At 33.1% G+C, this 19,652-nt stretch overlaps 1 protein-coding gene across 3 annotated transcripts in view; it reads left to right on the top strand.

Moving 5' to 3' along the window:
- The first annotated feature begins 10,292 nt into the window (after positions 1–10,292).
- The window catches only part of LOC126735515 (uncharacterized protein CG5098), a 111,001-nt gene continuing 101,641 nt past the window's right edge, over positions 10,293–19,652 (top strand). For all 3 annotated transcript variants that reach the window (XM_050439556.1, XM_050439555.1, XM_050439554.1), the window contains exon 1: positions 10,293–10,460. The gene's annotated coding sequence lies outside the window, so the exon portion shown is untranslated. The remainder of the gene's footprint in view (positions 10,461–19,652) is intronic.

Below are 19,652 nucleotides of genomic sequence, written 5' to 3'. Positions count from 1 at the left end.
TTTAAGAAATCTTTAGTAATCCTGTGTAGACTTATCTAGGCTTGTTAGTGGATATTGGCCCGAATGAATAAAAAGAAGCATAACCTTATACTTGCAAAATATAGAGCAAATCCTTCCCTCCATATGAATAATAATCAAAGTAAAACTTTTTCTAACAAGTACGGAGCAAATGCTTATCAAAAGGAGGATTTGCTTACATCGAAAGTAAATGGTATGAATAAAAGTGAGTTCTTACTTCCAGTCGTGAGCATATCCTTCAAAATAGTTGCATCTAGTCAGACTTAGACTCACCTGCTGAGAATAGATAACGGATCGGTTAAATAAATTGTTCGTAGTGCCTAAAATATTCACAATGGCCGAAGTAGTGAATTTGCGAAAGGTGAAATATTATAAACCTCGGTCGTCTCCACAAAATAGCGATTTCAAAAGTCTATTTCGATGTGAAAATCGTAATGTGGAATGGTTAGCTAATAATTTTCTGGGCCCTTCTACAGAAACGCGAGGTGGTGCTCTTTCTTCTTTACAGAAGGTGAAAATATGTTTAAGGTATCTGGCTGATCCTGGATTCCAAAAAGGTATAGGTGAGGAGCTTGGTGTAGAGCAGTCAACAGTATCACGAACAGTTAATACCGTCGTTAATAGAATTGTTGTGCAAGCTAATCAGTGGATAATATTTCCTACTTCTCATAATGCTATAATGGAAGCAAAGGACTTATGGCAAAATAAATATCGTTTCCCAACTGCAATTGGTGTCATAGACTGTACGCATATCGGTATAGAAAAACCCAGTTTTCATGGTGATGAGTATATCAACCGGAAAGGAAAAGCAACGCTTAACGTGCAAGCAACTTGTGACGCCAAATGTATGTTCACTAGTGTTGATGTAAGTTGGCCAGGATCGGTCCACGACAGCAGAATTTGGAAAAATTCGGAAGTTCGGCAAATTATGGTAAATTAAGAACAAGGAACAGCGTACTTCTTGGAGACGAAGGTTATGGAATCGAGCCATGGCTCATGATTCCATTTCGCAATCCCGATAATCCAACTAAAAGGAGTTACAATAATCTTTTGAAACAAGAAAGAGTAATTATCGAGCGCTGCTTTGGGCAAATTAAACGTCGATTTCCAATCTTGAAGTATGTTTGTCGTGTTAAAAGTGAAAATATTCCAAATATTATTATATCATGTTTTATTTTACACAACATTGCAAAAACATTGGGAGATGAAGATTTTCAAGAAGATGAACTCTTTATTGATAATAATGAAAACGATTTTGTTGACTTAGAAGACGACCATGTTCGTATTCGAGGACAGGAAGTGAGACAAAATTTATCTAATAAATTGATCCATGTGTCACCTAGGTTAGTATTAATTATGTAATAGCTTATATTATTTCCGTTTAGAAAGAAACACTCATCTTTGTGTCACACAGTTTAGTAAAAAACATGTTACAAATTACCTAAATGATTCCGTTTGAAAAGAAGCGCTTATTTTTTTTTATTGTTAGTAAATATGATAAAGGGTTCGATGAAATTACTATTTTCTTTTCATTCTGTCACATCAGTTAGTAAGGAATATGTATGTAATAAATTATTTGTTTGAAAAGAAACTCAGATATGTTTTTTATTTTAAATTTATTGTTTACAAAATACTGGACAAAAAAACACCATTATATTATGGTTTCTAATATTTTAATTAATTCTAATGTAGTAATAACAAAAACGAATATAGTACAAAACAAAATGAAAAAATACTTCAACTATGCCCAAAAAAAAAGTGTTTACAAGTCCAGATATGTCAAGGAACCTACAGCTGTAATTTTTTCAGTATTTCCACTTTTTTCCATTATTTCTTGAAGTTTCACATTGTAGTATTCCCTCTGCACCCTGGTGGTTTTCAGTTGTTCTAATAATACCAAGCGTTGCAGCTCTGAAGTGGTCAAACTTCTTGTTTCGTCTGTTTCGTATGTCGCTAATGCATTTCTTTTTGAGGATTGTGTGGCAGAAACGCTGGAATATGCATAGTTTTGCTTGCCAGGATTGTTACTTTCTGTTACTGATGATGACGAACTCTCATTTTCAGCAGTTTTACTTTTTTCTTGTAACACGCCACAAGATTTGGCCCCTATAAAAATATTTTTATTTGCAGGGTGATAAAAGTTTTATTGTAAAAAAATTAGGTTAGAATTACAAACACACGAGTGACCCGACCGAGTTAGGGTAAATGACAAAAACGTCTATAAATTGGATGTACATAATACTTATAAAATTTCGTAATTACGAGGTCCCTGATATCGATTAATAAATTGTCCTTGCAAAAATTGTATTTGACCGTTATCATGTTATCAACTACTTTTTACCTAACTAAATTATCTCTGTTCAATTATGGAAAATCGGAGGTCGGAGTTTTAGGTGAAAACCCCTGTAAAGACGTCGAAATGGCACAAAAGAAAAAAAGTCAAGCACAGAAGATTAAATTGAGAAGTATTGTTGCCTTGAAAACTAGTGGCTAGAAATCAAATTACAATTGACTTTTGACATGGCATGACACTCAGTTTTAATAATCCGTCCTTCGTTTTCATAAAGAAGATCAATAAACTGAGTTTAGCTCAAAAATCGATTACGCAAACACAGTAGTTTTTCACATTTAAGAAAAAAAAATCAACAAAATTAAAACTCTTACCTGCAATTCTACTAACTGTCGGATTTGTATCACCTTCCATTGCTTTGAACACCAATTTTTCCCAGTCCAATAACTTTATTTTTCGATTTCCGGTTTTATTAATATCGGTTTTTTTCTTTAGTCTTGTTTTCATGTTATTAACTTTCTTCATTAACTTGGTGATTTCGATTTTCTTTCCAAAAAAAGCTTCATATTTAGCTGTAATTCTTTCGACAGCTAGGTCTTTCTTTTTCTTTGCGCTTGGAATTTGTGATTTCATCAAAATTTCAGGGTATGAGGCTCCTGTGCAATAAAATTCAATTCACTAATATTACTCTGTGGTTCAACTTCCTCTTCACTAGAAGTCATTTTGCTTTTTTTTACTACTTGAGTAACAAGAAATATAGATGAAACCACAGACACAAAGGAACCAGCTTATTAGTCTGAGCCAAACGTAATCACATGAAATTAAACAAGTCTCGACCTGAGGTTTTCGCCACCTTTTGCTCATTATTATGAAGCATTTGCTCGTGAGTAAAAGGTTATCGTTATTCATATGTAAAGAAGTAAATCCTTATGCTTCTACCTTTTGCTCAGAGCATTACCTTTTGCTTCTACCTACCTTTTGCTTATAAGCAAAAGCTTCACTTTTATTCAATTGGGTTTACGCATTTGAAACGTTGTTTGGTCATTTAGTTGGTGTTTATTAGATAAGAGAGAGTGTCGCATCTTGCGCAGTGGCCTTTTAAAATGGTTAAAATTAATGGTTAAGTGTTCAACTCTTTATGAGAAATCAAAAATGTTGGAAGAGCACAAAAATGGTATGAGTGTTACTGCACTAGCAAAGAAATACCAAATAGCAAAATCAACTATTTGTGCAATTAAAAATAAAGAAGAAGAAATTCTAAAAGTTGTTGGAGAGAGTTTAAGACCTAATAAAATAAAAAAATGCACTTTAAAAAGTGCAGAAAACCCCAAGATGGAAACTTTGCTGTATAAATGGTTTACCAAACAGCGTGAACGAAATTTGCCAGTTACGGGTGATATGCTTAAAGAAAAGGCTCTAGATTTACTTAGAAAATTAAAACTCAACGATAAATTTAATGCAAGCGATGGATGGCTTCAAAAATTTAAATGGCGATATGGTATAAGGTTGCTTAAAATTGCAGGTAAAAAGTTGTCCTCGCAGCCTCACCTTGTAAATCCCTTTATTGAAGGCTTAAGAAAAAAGATGAAGCAGCTTAATCTTAGTGAAGATCAAATTTATAATGCAGATGAGACGGGTTTATATTGGTTATATAAGTTATTGCCAGATAAAACCTATGTTGCAATTTTTGAAAAAACGGCACCTGGTCTAAAAATAGCTAAACAAAGAATAACTCTTTTGGGGTGCACAAATGCTACAGGATCACACAAACTAACGCCTTTAGTACTAGGAAAAGCAAAATCACCCAGATGTTTTAAAGGAGTTGATAATCCAATCATCTATAAAAGCAATAAAAATGCCTGGATGACGCAGGAAATTTCTAAAAATTGGTTTTTTAAGCATTTTGTTCCAGAGGTAATAGAAAGTTTGGTTTGCTTTTTAATTTTTTTAAAACTAAATTGGGTTTTTAGGTTAAATCATTTTTACAGTTTTACAGTTTTTAAGTTTACATTTTAAAAAAAAATTTACCACAAAAAATCTTCCTTTAAAAGCCGTTCTCCTGTTAGACAATGCCCCTTCGCATCCACCGGCAGAAGAATTAAAAACTTCTGATGGACACATTTTTGTTGTCTACATCCCCTTAAATGTTACACCATTAATTCAACCATTAGACCAAAATGTTTTGCGAATAACCAAACTATTTTACAGAAAAGGCCTATTAAGTTCAATTGTATCAAAGGGTCAAGGAGTAGCTGAGACTCTAAAAGTTATAACTTTGGGAGATGCTATTATGCAATTGCATATGGCCTGGCAAAAAATAGAGCCTTCAGTAATTTCAAAATGTTGGAATAATATTTTGGGAAAAAATTTGGAGGAGGATGACCTACCTTTAGCTCGACTAAAAGAGATGTGGGAAAATGATGTTAGAGCAGCTGCAGTTAATGAAACCATATTACATTGCTTCAAACAATTGAACAGGTATTATTTAGTGCTAGTTACTCCTTTTAATTTTCGATTTTTGGAAATTAAAAGAAGAAAGTTTGTAATAGTTTTAGAATTTCATTGAGATATGATTATTTTTAGATTGATTATAATCCCAAAGACATTGAGGAATGAAATACAGACGCAGTGGAGGAAAATCTCGATAGCAATGATTCAGAAGATAGTGACTGCGAGATAATAACTTTTGAAGAAAAAAGAGTTACGCATTTGGAGGCTCTTGCAGCCTTGAAAATTGTCACACAATGGGCCAATCAAAACTATGTCGACATAAAGGACATTATTACACTAAAAGGTTTAGAAGAAAAGTTTTTAGCCTTAAACCTGTCGCAAAAAAAGCGCAAACAAAAATTACATCTTTTTTTAAATAAAACTTTTGTATAATGCTTAAAACTGTAATAAATAAATTTATCAATAAATACAAACATAAATAAAGTACAATGTAGTTCTCTTTTATTTTAATTTTAGCTATTTTTAATATAATCTCCATAATGTGAACATTTCAGTAATGCGAACTAAGTCGAAATTTTTGAGTTCACATCGCGAGCCTACTGATATTATTTAAAAATTCATCAAAAAAATAAAATAAATAGGCACTCAACAGATTTGATCATTATATTTTAAAAATGGGATTGATTTTACTTGGACTAGGAGCTTTTTATCAGAATTTAACCGGCCAGCACCTAGGTGAGGCTTGGCATTTCTTTAGTCTGTTGTATAAAGCTACCCACAGACGTACAGAAAATTCATAAGGAAAAACTCTATTTCCTCTACCCAACTCGCTCAGTCGCTCAAGTCGCTCAGCGATAGACAAGATTTTTTTCATATCCACAGCAGTTCGCAGTCATGAATGTGGAGTGTTGTGTGTACAATGAATGAAATGGAAGTAGCTGCAGCAGTGGCAATCAGCGTCAAATTAAAAGAAATAAGAAAATGAAAAAACAAGAAACGACGGACAGGAGCACGATTGCTGCAACGGTCTAAATTCACTCATACAAACTTGTTGGAAGAACTACGTTTGGAACCACATGATTACAGAAATGATTTGCGCATGAGTGAAAGTACTTATGTAGAATTACATAACTTAGTAACACTGCTGGTTCAGAAGGTGAACTGGTGAACACGGTTATGAGGTAGGCAATACCTCATAACCGTGAACCTTTACGATTTTTGGCAACAGGAAGGAGTTTCGAAGATTTAAAGTTCACGACTAATATATCCGCGCAATGTCTGAGTATCATAATTCCTGTAACATGTAGGGCGATAGGTATGTAAAGTCTTATACGCTAAATGCATGAAGGTAGATAAGTGAAAACATTAAAACTTAGTAGTGATTTGTAAAAACGATTGCAGTTTCCAACTAAGAAATAGGAATGGAAGGCCATAGCAAATTTATTTTATAAAAAATGGAATTTTCTACATTGTTTGGGGGCTGTGGATGCAAAACATCTGCGCATCATAAAGTCACGTAACGCAGCATAATCTTACTAACTGTAGCATATGTCAAGGGCAAATTTATAATGGTGGATGTAGGAACAAATGGACGGGTTTCGGATGGCAGAGTTTAAGAAAATTCAGAGTTTGATAAAATGTTAATTAAAACTAAATTATAAGTGATAGCGTTATGCCATTCGTCTTCATAGGCCATGAAGTTTTCGCTTTGCAAACAAATTTTCTAAAACCATTTAATATTAGGGAACTTGACGATGACAAAAATTAATATAATTATAATTTATCTGGGGTAAGAAATTGTGCGGATGATGCGCATTCAGCGTATTGGCAAATAGATTTACAGTATTGAGTAATTTTTTTGAGCGTCAGATTTAAGCCCAAAAATGGGCATCAAAAATGTCATATCTCGGCTATTATAAGAGCTACAACCTTGCGGATAGTCTCGTTGAATTTAGAAGGACGAAACTAAGGCAAAACCGTACCTGATAAATGTGTTTTGCTCATGTAATGTAACATCTAACTATATTATGCTTTTATTATCTATAAAATTGAGTTCACAGCCAACCCGTCCTACTAAAAATTTGAGTTTGAAAAATTGTTCCAGACAAAACCAAAAAGTACTGCTGGAGACATAGTGAAGCCACTTCCGTTTTGTCAATAAGGTTGTTGTTTTATTTTTCATGTGTGTAAATCACAAAATATGTTATTATAGGGGTACAAAGCGATAAGAAATCCTATAAATTAACAATTTTAGCCTCCAAAAAGTTTCAAAATTGCCCCAATATACAGAGCTTTTCTTTGAAGTCCCCCCCCCATTTATTTTTTGAACGGGTCAAAAAAAATTTTTGAAACTTGGCATAAGTAAATTGGTCTATAGATACTATTTTTCACTGTAAACTAGGTAATTGTAAATTCCAAGATGGCGGCTGGGCGACATCTTGAGAAAAAAATTTAAATAGAAAGGGGGGTCGTGTGGTACCTCATTTTAAAGGTCTCAATGAGTACTTTATAACCCTGAAATATTAGACCCATATCTTAACTCGTTTCAAAATGGCGGCCTAATAAAAAAGTATTTTTTTTTATTTTAACGTTTTACATTTTTATGATTTTTGAATAGGTAAAAATCAGTGTACGAAAATAAATCCGTCACTATTTTATTTTGACATAAAAACGACAGTTCTAAATGTCAAAATAACACATAAGCGCCATCTTGAATAAATGCATTAAATAGAAATCTTGTGTTACTTCATTTAAAAGGTTTTATTGAGTACTTTTAATATTTATTACATGGACTCGGTGGACTCCGTTTTGACCTGTCTAAAAGTAACAGCCAAAAAAATACACTGTTGCGATTTTATTAACGTTTTTAATAATAATATATAAATAATTTATAATTTTTGAATTTTGGATTTAAAGATTAACTTTTTGGTTTCTAAAGACTTACTGAACCGCCCTCGTATGTCACATTTCACATTTCACGTTTGGAATGTCTAAATAATGTTCAATAACCTTTAACGTGAAATGTGACATACGAGGGCGGTTCAGTAAGAAAAAAAGCACTGTATATATATTTGTTAATTATAATAGCAAAATCAAGAGCTAAAATACCACGTGCAAGCCGGCAATAATTACGTATGTAGAAAAAAACTTCATAATTTCCAAAATTTTATATTTTTTCCAATCGTCCTCAGTTTTTTATCACACTATTTTGTATATTTTCACCACACTCAACAATCTATGCAAAAATTTTTAAGAAAAAATCGGTTTTTAGACGTCTATTTAACTTTACCCCTAATAACTTTTATAGTGATCTAAAATTTTTCACTTTATTCCTATATTGAATAAACAAAATATAACGATTAAAAACACAACACTTTTTTAAAATTATTTTTTTTTAAATATCTGTCAAATTATTGACATTTGGCACAACCTATTCAGAAGAATCAGGGCTGGGATTCTAAAATCACGACTCGACACGATTACTCGATATGACTGATTCTAAATAAAATTTTCAGTCGTGAGTGTCTTGCGGATTGCCTAGTTTTTAACGATTTGTCGACGACACGCTTGGGTATATCGTATACACCAGACGATATAGCTTTTTCCTTTTTTAATACGTGCATAATGTAACAGCATCCTTTTTTAAACGTATTTGTTTCAGTTATTGTTTACCAATAGTTATACCAGGCATTTTTAGTTATTATATAGGTTTTCATTAGTATATCAAGAAGCTTTCTTAAACACAACAACTAATAGATTTAATTCGACCCTATTTTCCACAACCTTCTGTTAATAATAGAGGCAGAGGAAATAGAGTTACCATTGAATAGGCAGTTTTAGTACATATATCAAGATTTTATGCCACATATTGTTACCAAAGAAGCATTGGACAAGATTTTAAATTTGAAATTAGCGAAACTACTACAAGTCATTGGATCCATAAAATTACTGAAATTATTGACAATCACCTTGCTGACCGATTCATTAATTTTTCAAATATAAGAGATTAGAGAAATTATTAAATTAACATTTATAGAGAGATCCAATTTCCCTGGTGTTCTAGGTCCTATTGATTGCACACATGTTGCCATATTAAAACGTTTAAACATACCAAAAGTGGATGAACACAATCACAAGTTTTGTGATTTTCCATGAATTCAATTATGATTTTCCAATGGATAGTGATGGTTTTAAACGACGATTTTTTATTTTAAAGAAATAATATAGGCATATATTTAAATAAAAAAACACGAAGGCGAAAAAAATTAACAAAATAAGTGAAAATTCTTAGTGTTTATCAATAGAAAAGACAATTGACGCTTCAATCTGTCAAATATTAGGGAAAATAACAAATATATACCAAGAAACCTAAATCAAATCGAATAAAACGAGTTTAGCCGACGATTGAAATTTAGAATCACCCTTGTCGTCACGACTGAGTCGCAATCGAATTCGAAGTCGTGATCGTATCGAGATCGAGTCGTGATTTTAGAATCCCAGCCCAGACCAGATGAGAACGATGAGATCGTTTATTCTGTGGTTCAAACGATCACGATATCGTTTATTCTGTGATCAGACTAATCACTACAACGTTGCCGGATTGTGAAGCTTTTTTCTTAGCTTTCATTCCTTATATATTATTTTATTACATAAAGGCCAGTTGGTTTACTTTGTTTAAAGTTTTATTTCCATGTCGTTTTTTTCATACAAGGACTTTATAATAAATTGGGGCACCATCTTACATTTTGTTGCATGAGCCGCAGGCGAGACAAATAAATTGAAATTATGTCGACATAAGGGGATGGAATGGGATGGGTTGGGTTGGGTCGGTTTTTAGGCACTATCTTATATTTACGTAAAAAGGGAAACTTTACACTGTGTTAAATAAGTACTTAATACACAGTGTTTAGTCACGGTACATGTACGCACGGTAGTAGAAGAAATAATATAAAGAGATGCTGCATGCTAAAATACAAACATTGAACAAAAGGAAATTCACTTACAACGTGTAAGAAATTCCAAGTGAAAACCGAATTTTATTCCTTCCATTAATTTTGTTAATAACTGCCGAATTTTACCTAAACTTTATGGACTTTTGTCTAGTATGGCAACACTGCCGCATACCCTCTTGCAAAATTGACATATAGAGTTTTCGCATAGCAATGTTTTGAAAAGGACGTCATTTAGTAAGACATTTTTTTAATTTTATAGAGCAAAGAATGATGCATTCAAATTTTTATTTGGTTTAAAATGTCTATAGACCTTACCCTTTCTACTAAGCAAAAATGTTTGCAAAATGTTGGGTCTTAAATTGCTCAAGCACGTACCCTCTAAATGACCCAATGAAAAATTTATCTCTACAAACAATTATTATCTGTAAAATAAGAAAAATCGATAACCGGATTTGTTCGTTTCGATTTCGACGGGAGGAACATCACAAATTTTATTACAGGTTGTCCCTAATAAATCCTAAATATGGCAGATGGAAATGTTGTTTCTTTATGATTTTGACAGATGGCGGTAGTGGTTCCCACATTAAAAACCCGGTTCGCCATTGTTGCGTGTCGACGGTTCTTGTGGCCGTGCCTTGAAAGTTTACTAAAATTTCATTTCTCCCGTTCGTGTACGTTGGAAGTTCAGTGTTTTTGTGCAGAACGTTTATTAGTGCAAAAGAAAACGCCGAAACGTCGTTCAACCTCAGGTGTGTGTATACAAAATTCGTGAGTACGTCTGGAAGCGAGTGGGAATGCGAAAGTTTAGAAACATCGATTTAAACAAGCAGCTTACAATGGCTTATAATGTGATGGGTAGTTTTTATTTGCAAATGTCCACATGTTTCATGTTATTTTGGGGAAATTTGGTGATCTCAGCTTTTGCTTTCACAGAAAAATGTGTTTTTGGTTGCCACATGACTGCATTATGTATACTCCAAACGTTTTCCCCTTAATTTTGACCCTTTAAATAATAGTTTCTATGCATCTTATCTAGCCTGTTTTGGGATAAAATATTAATGATTCAATTACCTAAAACAATATTTAAATTTCACCAGTTTGACATACTAAACCTGTTTTTTGTAAGCTCATAAAGCTTTGTTATAATTACTCTTCCTCTACCTTATTAACATTTCAGTGAAATGCCTATGACACTCTTTACTCTGTGTTTTTTTGCAATTATTAGCCAAATATTTATTATTTATATTAAAAATATATACACATCAATTGCTTATTTAGGTTCCAAATGGCAAAACAAAAAACCTTTTGATTTTAATAGAACTTTCTTTTAGTTTTTTTACATTTCCATTTATCACAGAGATCTTGCCCCAACCAGATTTGTCGAAAGGTTCTGGTGTTTACATGATAAATTTAATCAGATGATAAAACTTGTGCCTTATACTAGAACATTTTTTTATAGTCAAAAAATAGTTACTAATTGTTACTATCATAACATACCTTTCAATTTTTCAATTTATTTTATTTGTAGATGTACATGAAATTTCAAGTACATAAATTACTCAGTGTTAAAAAAGTAAACTAATACAAATATATTGGGTGCAATAAGAACGTGCAATTATAAGAATATGTTAAATAAAATTAGAAAAAAAAAATCTTATAGGTATAAAACCTTTATTGAATCACATCTAAGGTACCTGATCCCATGTTTTGTATGTTGATCATGTTGCTCTTTGCAACAAAGTTAATAAGTCCATTTATGCCATAAAAAATAAAAAAATTAAAAAAAAATAAAATAAACTTTATTGTATGACATAAAATAAGAATAGCATACAAAGGTGGAAAGTACCGCTACGTGTATTTTAATAACCACCGTGCTTAAATGTCTAAACCTAAAACTAAGACTGCTAATATTCCTACCTATTTATTCATACATATGTATATATTCAGTAAAATAATTATGTGTCACAATAAATTATTTGATATATTGCTCTTCTTTATATAGTCCTTAACTTTATGCTTAATGATCGTCAAATGGGTACAAATACTACCAAGGCTCGTGGAGGTGGTGTATTGATTGCGGCTAAAAAGAGTTTATGTACACATAGAATTGGTATCCCACTTGTTGATGTGGATATTTATCAGATCTATTTGACTTTTACAATAGACAATCAAAGCTTTGTTGTTGGTTGCATTTATATACCATCTCCATCTCCACTTCAAGCCTATTTAAGCCATTGTGAATCCGTTGAATATGTATATAGTAGATATTCAAGTAGTTTGTTTGTATTGGCAGGTGACTACAATTTACCACATGCTAGATGGGAGAATGATGATCTTGGTTTGGTGGTTGTCTGGAGAATGACAGAGAGTCTGTGCTTCTGGTCATATATTCAAAATAAAAGAACTGGTTTTAGTCTTCCCTCCAGAATGACATACAATAACAGGATTTTATGAATATCTCGGATACTGAGGATATGTTTGCAGAATACTTTTCATCCATTTATTCGGATGAGCAAGTCAATGACATACCATCTTTTGATTTTGATAAATCAATTTGTCTGAATACTTTAACTCTGTCAACGCAGGATGTTTATGAGGTTATTACTTCCTCTAAGAATAAGCTCTGTGCTGGACCAGATGGGATTCCGGCATTCTTCCTAAAGATATGTGTTTGTGTTCTTACAAAACCAATACTGTTCATTTTTAACAAATCTCTAGGTACTGGTTCTTATCCCACTCTCTGGGAGAGAAGTTTTATAAAACCCATTTTTAAATCTGGTAGTAGAAATGAAATTTCCAATTATCGGGCTGTGTGTAACCAATCTGAGTTGCCAAAACTGCTTGACTGCCTGGCCAGTCATAAGATTGCCTGGAGTTTTAAATCATTATTTAATCCTGAGTAATTTGGATTTATAAAAGGCAGATCTACTGATGCTGTATGTCAACTACCTCTACCACTGCTTGGAGAAGAGACTTCAGGTTGACTCAATATATACAGATTTTTCCAAGGCTTTTGATAGGGTTAACCATGGGGTACTCTTGCAGAAGCTTAGGGCTTTAGGTATTGTGGGGCCTCTTCTTCAGTGGATCTCGGGATTCATTAGAGGTAGAACCCAGATTGTTAATCTTAGGTACATATTCCTCTGAAATTTTGGTGCCTTCTGGGGTGCCACAGGGCTCTCACTCAGGCCATGTTTTGTTTTGCCTCTTTTTGATTGCTTTAGTTTGGAAACTTGAAAATTGATGTGAAGCTATTTAGGCTTATTACATCCCTTTCTGATGCTGTGCTCCTGCAAAAAGACCTCAATTTGTTCTTAAATTGGTGCCACTTGAATAGAATGTCCCTTAATATCAATAAGTGCCTTAAGATTTTTTACCTTAAGAGTACTTTTTCTAAGCAAAGAAACCCTATTGTTTTTCTTTATAAAATAAATAATGTAGCTATTGGTGTCAAAACAGAGGTTTCTGACTTAGGAATATTTATTGACTCCAGGTTGTCTTTTAAAAGTCACATCAATCAGGTGACTGGTAGGGCAATGAAAATGCTGGGTTTTATCCAATGGTCTACAACTGATTTGTCTTTGTTTACTTTTAGATTTCTTTATTGCTCTCTTGTTAGGCCCATCTTGGAGTATGGCTCAGTTGTGTGGTCCCCGTCATATAACTGCTACATTGAGCAGATTGAAAAAACTCAAAATAAATTTTTAAGGGTGGCGGCCTTTAGATGTGGTTACAGGAGACAGGAGTATTACTATCAGTGGGTCAGGGATAACCTGAACTTACCCAGATTAGAGTCATGGAGAACATTACTCGACTTATGTTTTATGCATAAGGTTTTAAATGCTACTATAGATTGTCCTGAGTTATTGTCTCTTTTTAAACTTAGGGTGCCTTCCAGATTGAATAGACAATCAGAAATATTTTCAGTCCCATTCCACCATACCAATTATGGCATTAATGAGCCAATTACACGAATGGCTCGAGTGCTAATGGTCTGTCAGGACAGATAAACTTTTTTGACTCTAGGATAACATCTTTTAAGGGGCAGTTAAAGAATATTATTTCATAGGGGCTTTAATTAATTAACTCATCTACACCTTTCACTGATTTATAGATAGTTTTGTATCTGAATATATATGTTTGTATGGGTATGCTATGAAACACTTTTAAATGGATTCCGTTAATAAATAAATAAATAAATAAAAAGTAGTGTGACTTACTTCCTTAATAATAATAATAATAATAATAATAATAATAAGCTTTATTTCCAACAGGTTACATATACACAGTTACAGGAAAATCAATTAAATATATAAATGTACGAATGCATGAATTGTATTAGAATCATGCAACTAAACTATAAAAGAATTGCTATATAATAAAAAAAAAAAGAAAGTAGTGAACTTGAGAAAATAAATAGTGACCGTTCAGTATATCTAGAGAGCAGCAGGTTATGGTCAAAACCCCTTGGAGGATAGACTCCATCATCCTTAATTGCCAAATATTTAAGGAATCGCCGTTGGACTGATTCTAATAGGTGAATGTGCTGGTTGTAAATGGGAGACCAAATGAGGGAGCAGTAGTCCAGCCTGGATCTAACAAATGCATAGTAGAGAGTTTTGGCAGTGGCAGTGTTCAAAAAAAGTTTGCAATTTCTAATAATAAAGCCTAGCATGCGAGTAGCTCTAGAAACAGTATCTTCGATGTGAGGGATAAAAGAAAATTTTTGGTCAAAGGTGATTCTAAGATCCTTGAAACAGGTAGACCTTGCCAGAGACTCTCCATTAACTGAGTAATTAAAGGCAATTGGACTTTTGATACGAAAGTAGCTCACAGGCAAGATGTTATAAGGGTGGCGGCTTTTAGATGTGGTTACAGGAGACAGGAGTATTACTATCAGTGGGTCAGGGATAACCTGAACTTACCCACATTGGAGTCACGAAGAACATTACTCGACTTATGTTTTATGCATAAGGTTTTAAATGATGATATAGATTGTGCCGCGTCTTATCTCTTTTTAAACTTAGGGTGCCTTCCAGATTGAATAGACAATCAGAAATATTTTCAGTCCCATTCCACCATACCAATTATGGCATTAATGAGCCAATTACACGAATGGCTCGAAGTGCTAATGGTCTGTCAGGACAGATAAACTTTTTTGACTCTAGGATAACATCTTTTAAGGGGCAGTTAAAGAATATTATTTCATAGGGGCTTTAATTAATTAACTCATCTACACCTTTCACTGATTTATAGATAGTTTTGTATCTGAATATATATGTTTGTATGGGTATGCTATGAAACACTTTTGTAAATGGATTCCGTTAATAAATAAATAAATAAATAAATAAAAAGTAGTGTGACTTACTTCCTTAGAACTCACAGGCAAGATATTATAAGTATAGATCCCTGTGTAGGCAAAACAAAATTTAAAAAATTCAGTGCGATGCTGAGGAATAGGAAAAATATTTTTATGGCGAATATCTACTAAATGGGCATCTCCACGGCCCATCAAAAACTCCGACAAATAAGCAGGCTCTTTGAGATTTTTTACTTTATATACTAGACTGCTAAGATTTGCAAATCTTCTCTCTGCCGTATTTAAAGTATAAATTTGTGACATATGCTGACTAACATGATCCCTGCGTAAAAGATCTTTAGTAAACCGCACACATGAATTTTGTATTTTTTGAATTTTATATTTGTTAATTTCAGTTAGGAATGGACCATATACAATATTAAGGTAGGCAGATATACTAAGTACTAGGCTTTCAGTAAGAATTTTTTTACTAATTAGGGGTAAGACATTTTTGAATTCATACAGAATTTTGAGTTTGTGATATGATTTTTGAGAAACATGAGTTACATGAGCATCAAATTGCAACCTGCAATCCATGTGCAAACAAAGGTTTTTTACTTGATTAGTCCAATTAATTTCAGAATCGTTAATTTTAAGTTTTACAGCTGTGGCAGTTTCTAAGTTTATCTCATTTTTAGAAAACAATATAGCCTGTGTTTTTTTAGAATTAATAAATAAGGAGTTTTGACTAGCCCAAAGAGAGATACACTCCAAGTCATCATTAATGAAGGTTAAAGCAGTGGACAACTCATTAGCCGGGGTTGAACTATAGATTTGTAAATCATCTGCATACATATGGTATTTACAGTGTTTTATGTGTTGAATCAAATCTGATGTAAAAAGTGTAAATAAAAGTGGGCCCAGGATAGAGCCCTGAGGCACACCCCTGCCGACAACCCTCCAGCTTGAGATGCTCACTGCTCCCTCAGCATCTGTAATTCTTACTGCCTGTTCCCTATTTTCCAGATAGCTGCCAAACCATCCATTAGCTTTTAGGTTATAATGATTTAATTTAGCTACTAAAAGATCAGTATTTAAAGTATCAAAAGCTTTGGTCATGTCAATGAGCACTGTTGGGCAACAGTGACCTTTATCAAAGGACCTTGCGATATCACTAGTTATTTTCAACAAGGCCTTGGCACAACTGTGGTTAGCCCTAAATCCCGACTGATATTTAGGTATTATACATTTAGGAAGAAGATAATCTAGTATTTGGGTTTTTACAATTTTTTCCATTATTTTGGATGGAGTTGGCAGTATACTAATTGGCCGTAATTCACCCACAGAAGTTGGGCTGGATACTTTAGGAACAGGCATTATGAGAGCCCTTTTCCAGATATCAGGAACAACGTCAGCCATGAAGGACGAGTTTATAATATTAACAAGAGGGCCTAGACATGTCGAAATACAAGATTTTAACATGCATATAGAAACTCCATCTATCTCAACCGCACTGCTCCCAACACTGTTCAAGGCCCTAAGCACCTCAAGTTCTGTTACAAGTCTAAATGTAAATGGATCAGAATTTATAGATGAGCTGAGAAAATAATTTAAAAGAACAGGATCAACCTGTGCAGCAGGTCTACTATCTATAAAATAATTATTTATTATATTTGGTTCTTTAATGCTACTTGGAATAGGAATAAATTCATTATTAATAATTCTCCAATTAGCAACTTTTTTCCAAAAATCTGTACTAGAACCTTTACATTTATTTATTTCATTGGAAAAATATGCCTTATTTTCTAATTTTATAGTCTTATTGACATAATTTTTTAGATTAATATAATAAGTTCTACTAGAAGCAGTTTTTACTGAGATATATTTTTTAAAGGTCTTATGTTTTGTTTCAATCATTTTTTTTAGATTATGGGTTAGCCATGGTGGACTGGTACTTCCAGATTTTCTCAGCTTTAATGGACAAAACATATCAAACAAATCTAACAGTTTAGAATTAAGTATTTCTACTTTAGTATTAACATCATCAGTCTTATATAACTCACGCCAATCTAGATGCTCTATATAATATTTAAATTCTTCAGAGTTAGTCAGTGTAAAATCTCTTTTATATATCATAGTCTTAATCAGCTAAGCTACAAATCACTTCTGGAATTAAGTCATGCAAGTATTTTAATTTAGAGTATGCCACTGCTGGTGACCTATAAACTACTCCCACAGTTATGTTTTGCCCCTCATGCTTAAAACTTATCCAAAGATGGTCAATGCCATATCCTGAGTAAGGCAGATCAATAAGAGTTGTTTTTAATTTATTAGTTACATAAATTGCGACACCACCTCCCCTACCCTCCCTGTCTTTTCTATATAACTTGAAATTTTCTATTGAAAAAGATTCAGAAAGGAGTAATTATATCATACTTAGATTTTTCTATAAAGTGCCTAATATCTGCAAATTTATTACATAAAGACCAGGGATTTATATTAACTATATTTAATTTGTGCTTACAATTTGGTATGGCTGGGTGAGGGTCAGCTTCTTTGGGCAGTGATGGAGTGGGGATTCCTAGAACTATTTTCTGCGTTGGGTTTGGGTTTGGTATTGGGTTCTCCTGTGAAAATTTCTACTGGTAGGTGGTTTAGCTTTATGAGAAGCCACTGAGCTTTGTGTCCTAAAATGATCCACATAGCAGCGATCCGGCCAAAAGCTTTCGGAAAGGTATGTTGTTTCCAGCTCTTCAGGTATTCCAAGTTTAAATGCAGCGCTATTTGGGTTTTTATACTTTGACTGAAGTTTTACACACTGATAAACACCAGCACATTTTGGGTTTAGGACTGCAATTATATCTTGGGGACTAGTGTTCACATCCAGGTTGGAGAGATAAATCCAAGTTAATTTAGCTATTCTCTCACCAATATTTTTATTTGCCACGCGTAACTTCTGTTGCTCTGGGCCTGTGCATATCTTTCCAGATGATGCATTGGATAGGTTAGTCTTGCTACTAGGTGGATTTCTACTAACTTGTGTGTCTTTTTGTTTTGGCACATCATCATTGACAAATATAAGCTCATTCATTTTAGTATTTTGGGCCTCGAGCAGTTTGGATGTTGGAGTTGGCCTTTTAGGTATCTCTGATGCATAGTTTGTTTGATTTTGATGTTCCAGATTCTTGGTTGTATCATTTTTGTCAATTGGCTCAATATAACTTTACATACTTAAGTAATCATTTAGACTATACAGTTCTAAAGTAAGTAGTAAGTTTTTCACCTTTTGTTTAAATCTGTTTTGATTTCCTATAGTTTTTATTTCATGCGGAAGTTTATTAAATAACTTTATGCACATATAGTAGGGACTCTTCATACAATGAAAGCCCATGTATAGGGTAGTTAATATTAAATAATAATAATAAGCCTTTATTTCCAACAGGCAACTTGCCCAATAACAGGAAACAGTTGCAAAACAATGAAAAATATAGTTAAAAAAAAACACACACAAACAAACCTAAAAGAATGAAAAGAAAAGAAAAGAAAAAGAGTAAAGTAAAGTCACATTCTCAAAAGTTATCCAAAAAATTAGAACAAATAACTATTAATATGATATAAAAACCCAATTATAAAAGTTTAACAAGATAATCACATATTCAACAAAATTAAATTAAATTAACTGCAATATACCTACTAACTATAACTTAAACACTAACTATAACTTAAACACATGGGCCCTAATCCCAAGAGTAATGATCCACCAAGATATCGATAATCGCATGAACCGGAGAGAAATTTATATCGCACATGTGACAGATCCAATTAAATATAGCGCATATTGTATATAGTGGCGATTTCAACAGGATGTTAGTATGAGGCCTTGGCAGAAAGAATGTTAGGGGATGTCTAGCATTAAGCCTAGGCACCATGAAACGTACACCAGAAAGAAGTACAGGACTATCAATGAATCCATTCAGTAACCCATGCAGGAATTTTACAGAGAAGATCATTAATTGTGCGAGTATTAAACCTATGATCAACAGAAGTAGGAAACTTATCTGTATTTTTAAATAAAAACATCACTGCTTCAAATATATATAATGCTTATACAGTTAGTATTCTCTTAGATCTAAAAATACCTCTACATGATTCCAAGTATTGCATCCCAAACATTATTCTAATTACCCTTTTTTGAATGACAAATACACTTTGTATCTTAGAGTTGGCCAGAAAATAATGCCATACCTAGCTGAAGACTCAAAACCGCAAAATACAAGGCTCTTCTAGCCCATTCATTTAGATATTTTAGAACTGTATGGAAACAAAAACAAACTCTATTCAGCTTAATTTATAAATATTCAATGTGATCTGAAGTCTAAGAATTCATCAAAATGTACACCCAGAAATTTAGTTGATGCCTCCTGCACTTCAACCAAAATTGGACTGAGGGATTCATGCAAAGAACTTTTTATTGCACACAAAATCTGAACTCTGCCTTCTTTATTCATTTTGGAATCTGTTTGTGTTATTCATAAAAAATATAGAAACCACAGCAATGTAACAGAAAGACATGAATATAGCAGTAGAAGGGCCAATGATGTAACTTTACCCAACAGTACATCAATAAAAAAAATCTTTTATT

Source organism: Anthonomus grandis, chromosome 4, assembly GCF_022605725.1.
Source record: "Anthonomus grandis grandis chromosome 4, icAntGran1.3, whole genome shotgun sequence".
Classification (NCBI taxonomy): Eukaryota; Metazoa; Arthropoda; class Insecta; order Coleoptera; family Curculionidae; genus Anthonomus; species Anthonomus grandis.
The sequence above is the reverse complement of the archived record's forward strand: the minus strand, read 5'-3'. Positions and strand labels throughout refer to the sequence as shown.